This window comes from Phoxinus phoxinus, assembly GCF_949152265.1.
Source record: "Phoxinus phoxinus genome assembly, chromosome: 4".
Classification (NCBI taxonomy): domain Eukaryota; kingdom Metazoa; phylum Chordata; class Actinopteri; order Cypriniformes; family Leuciscidae; genus Phoxinus; species Phoxinus phoxinus.
Window position 1 is genome coordinate 44,326,328 of NC_136879.1, and position 5,000 is coordinate 44,331,327.

General features: G+C 35.0%; 1 protein-coding gene across 6 annotated transcripts in view; it reads left to right on the plus strand.

Moving 5' to 3' along the window:
- pde2a (phosphodiesterase 2A) overlaps positions 1-5,000 on the plus strand; it is a 143,704-nt gene that overhangs the window by 91,462 nt on the left and 47,242 nt on the right. The gene's annotated exons all lie outside the window — the stretch shown is intronic.

Here is a 5,000-nt window from a genome sequence, read left to right on the forward strand (position 1 = left end):
TTAAAGATATTTTTAAAATTTTGGGTAACACTTTATTTTACAGTGTCCTTGTTACATATGTTACATGTATTTACCATAGTAATAACAGTAAATTATGCATAATTACATGCAACTAACCCTCAACCAAACCCTAACCCTATAGTAAGTACATGTAGTTAATTATTAATATTACTCAGCACTTATATATATAATCACACTGTAACAATGACACCGTAAAATAAAGTGTAACCAAATTTGGTTTTAGTTCATTTTTGCTTAACGCTTTTTTATCTAATATTTATTTTACAAATATATATTTTTTTATTCCAATTAATAAGGTTTACTAGTTGTAAAAGTTTTAGTTAACAAATGTAAAGGAATATTTTTTGAAATAGGGTTTATTCGCCGTCTTTCCTACATTTAGATAGGTGGGCAAATGCAGTTTAGTAGCAGTGCTTCGCCCTAATATAGTCCCAGTCAATCTCTGCCCAGGACATCGCCCAGTCTTAATCTGCATCGCTATCTGTACTCGCTGTGAATACGCAGACCACAAGAAGTAATTAGGTGGGTTTTAATTTTTTTTTATCACTTTTACTCAGGACATGCTAGCTGGCAACAAAGGATTCCATTCATTATGCTAAGCTAAGCTAGCGGCGACCCTGTCAGAACAATGCATGCACGTAACATAGGTAAGCATTGTTTCATGTTGATTTTAACGAAGATGTTCTTGAGAAACACACACACTCGAGTGTTTCAGGAATCCTGTCCTCCGTGTTTAAAGATCTGTTCTCTCGCTTGATGTGGTCAGCGGGACATCACAGGTCACAGCGCTTCGATTGTTGAGATTAGACATCACACACCTTTATAAGACTTCAGACAGACGCCCTACTGTGTGTGTGTGTGTGTGTGTGTGTGTGTGTGTGTGTGTGTGTGTGTGTGTGTGTGTGTGTGTGTGTGTGTGTGTGTGTGTGTGAGAGAGAGAGATCGAAGCAAAAGCAACAAACATCTTTTGACGTCCTCGCCAAAGATCTAAACACACACAAACACACACACACACACACACACACACACACACACACACACACAGAATGAGTGTAAAACCTCTTTAAAAGGGTCCGGCGAATGGTCAGCCTTGTAATCAGACTTCTGGACCTTTAACTTCTCAACACACACTTCAGGTTGAGGCCAGAGACGAGACACACACACACACACACACACACACACACACACACACACACACAGAGAGAGAGAGACAGGGTGCAAATTGGTTTCCAGCAGCTGAATAGCTCCGGCTGTAAAGAAGCAGTGCATGATGGGAAACCCGTCAGCGTGGAGTTGTGCTTTGCTTTCTTCCTAAAGCCCTTTAAAGTGGAACAGATCAAACTCTCCCTCTTTTACTGATCCCTTCTTTAATGCCCAGCAGAGTCCGTGTTGAGAATCAAATACCAGCGCACTGCGACAACACTGGAGCGCTACAGTAAACCTGCTCACCTGTCCAGAACATCACGTCAGCGTGTTTTAGTTTGTTCAGTCGAGCGAGTCAGTTCGTTCCAGTGGCCTGACTCACTGATTCACTGAGACACTGATTCACAGAGTCACGGATTCACTGAGTCACTGATTCACTGAGTCACTGTTTCACTGATTCACTGAGACACTGATTCACTGAGTCACTGATTCACAGAGTCACTGTTTCACTGAGACACTGAGTCACTGATTCACAGAGTCACGGATTCACTGAGTCACTGTTTCACTGATTCACTGAGACACTGATTCACTGAGTCACTGATTCACTGAGTCACTGATTTATACATTGAAAAACTGATTCATGGGTCTTGGAATTTTCATTTAAAAAAATGAAGGTGATAATTAAAAATAAATATATTTTATTAAGACAATTGTGGTTCAGTGTTGTATAGACAATATTGCGAACACTTCACCAATAAAACTAAGAGTTCCTCATTCTTTAAGGAAACTTGCGCAGTCCTGAGGCTTGAATTGAGGAACCGATAGAATGAAGGCTAACTGTTTATTTAAGAGAATTAGTTCAACAATCGGTTTTATTTCCAGACACCGTTGTTAGTTCCCAGCATGCTTAGTTTGCACATGGATGGAAATGGAGAGTAAATATTAATATTAAGTGTTATTTTACATGTGTGATATGTTGAGGGTTTGATGGTTAGAATAGTAGAATATGAATATGAAACATGTTGCTTTGTTCAATAACTTCAAGTTTGTTTGCAACATTACAGTCTATTAATTATACAATATAACTCAAATATAAACATTTCCATTTACTAAATCATATACTTTTGAGAGTCAACTTAAGTAAAAAAAAAAAAAAATCACTAAAAAGATTAAATATATTTTTTAGGGCTTTCAAAAGATTAATCGCGATTAATCGCATCCAAAATAAAAGTTTGTGTTTACATAATATATGTGTGTGTACTGTGTATAATAATTTATATATATAAAAACACACACAATCATGTATATATTTAAGAAAAATTGGTTATATTTATATATAAAATATTTATAATATAAATTATATAAATGTATATACAGTATATAAATGCAATTATTCCTTAAATATATACATCAATGTGTGTGTATTTATAGATAATAATTATACACAGTATACACACATATATTCTGTAAACACAAACTTTTATTTTGGATGTGATTAATCGCGATTAATCTTTTGACAGCCATAATATTTTGTCATAAACTACATAATTTAGGGGATTTTACATGATTTTTTCAGGTAAGATTCCATTCAATAAACCAAGCCTTAAAAACTACTCAAAAATATAATGTGTAATATTGTTACCATATATTTTTTTAAGTAAATAGAACATACATTTTTTATGTGATTAATGAATCAATATTGTTCATAAAACTCTTGCATTTGAATTATTTTTGTAGATTAGTATTAATATTTTAATTTTATTGCTGGGCAACGATTAATCACATCTCAAAAAAAAGTTTGAGTTTACATAATATATGTGTGAACTATATATATATATAATATTTGCATGTATATACTGTATATATATATTTTAGCATAATTTATATAATATATATTATGTTATATATACATATCACATTTTTCTTAAATTCATGCAATTCTTCATCCCTTGTTAAAAAATGATGTTAAAAATCATACAGCATATCACAACTATAGGCCAATTTCTAAATTGCCTTTTATTTCGAAATTTTAGAGAAAGTGGTCTATTCACAGCTATATTCATATCTGAGTACTTGTGATGTTTTAGATACATTCCAGTCAGGCTTTAGGACCTGTCATAGTACAGAATCGGCACTGCTCAAGGTCACCAATGAGATATTATTATCATTGGACTCAATGTGGAAGAAAAGAAGACTTTTCTTCCACATTGGCCCCTTTAGCTTGTGGTGTCCCTCAGGGGTCGATTTTGGGACCGTTGCTTTTTTCGCTCTACATGCTTCCTTTAAGCAGTGTTTTTCGAAAGTATAGCATTTCATATCATTGCTATGCAGACGATCTCCAGTTCTTGTTGTTTTAGATACATTCCAGTCAGGCTTTAGGACCTGTCATAGTACAGAATCGGCACTGCTCAAGGTCACCAATGATGTATTATTATCGTTGGACTCTGGATCACATGTTGTTCTGGTTTTATTGGATCTGATAGATACGATTGGACCTTTGATACGATAGATCATGAAATTCTCCTCAATGGTCTGGAGTGTTGGGTTGGTGTGCAGGGTGTAGCTCTTCAGTGGTTTGCCTCGTATTTAAAAGACAGGACAGTTGCTGTAAATCTGGGAGACTTTTCTTCCACATTGGCCCCTTTAGCTTGTGGTGTCCCTCAGGGGTCGATTTTGGGACCGTTGCTTTTTTCACTCTACATGCTTCCTTTAAGCAGTGTTTTTCGAAAGTATAGCATTTCATATCATTGCTATGCAGACGATCTCCAATTTTCCAGTGAAGCTAGATAGTACATGCTCGTTGGACAAAGCACAGGAATGTTACCGTGACATTAAACTCTGGCTATCTAGCAGCTTTCTCCAATTAAATGAGAGTAAAACTGAGGTTTTGATCGTAGGCTCTCCTGATCATTTGGGTTCTTTATCCCTGAAGAATGAGACTCATGTAAAGAGTTTAGGGGTAATCATGGACTCATCACTTAACTGTAAGAAACAGATTTGTGCCGTTGTCAAAGGAAGCTTTTTTAACCTGAGATCAATTGCTAAAGTAAAGCATTTTTTATCCAGTAAGGATTTAGAAATTGTAGTTCATTCTTGTATTACATCTAAGCTTGATTACTGCAGTTCTTCATGTATCGCTCTCCCCCAGTTAGTGCAGAATGCGGGTGTGTGAAAGAGAGAACATTACTCCGGGACTGCAATCCCTACATTGGCTTCCGGTCAAATTTAGGATTGATTTTAAAATTCTCTCGTTTGTTTACAAGGCATTGTCAGGCCTTGCCCCCCAGTACATCAGTGATCTTACAGTGCCTTACTCTCCTTCTAGAGTTCTCAGGTCCTCCGATCAACGACGTTTAAAGGTCCCGCGTTGTAATTTAAAATCAAAAGGAGATCGCGCTGTTTCCGTGGTAGGTCCCAAACTCTGGAATAGTCTCCCATCCCATGTGAGGTCAGCTCCATCGATTACAACTTTTAAGTCTTATTTAAAAATTTATATATTTTCTTTAGCTTTTGAATAAATTACGTTTGTTTTGTTGTATGACTTTCATGTTATTATTTTGTAAAGCACTTTGGGGCAACGTCAGTTTTTAAAAAAATGTGCTATATATATAAAGTTGCTTGCTTGCTAAATGTTTATATATACAAAATAATTATACACAATACACACACACATATATTATGTAAACACAAACTTTTAAAAAAATATTATGTAAACTTATTTTTTTATCAATATTCTAAATAAAAACTATATAATTGTATTATCTATCATTATTAAAGATGAATAAATACTGCACCAAAATGTGTTGATTATTATTAATGTTAGTTAATGCATTAAT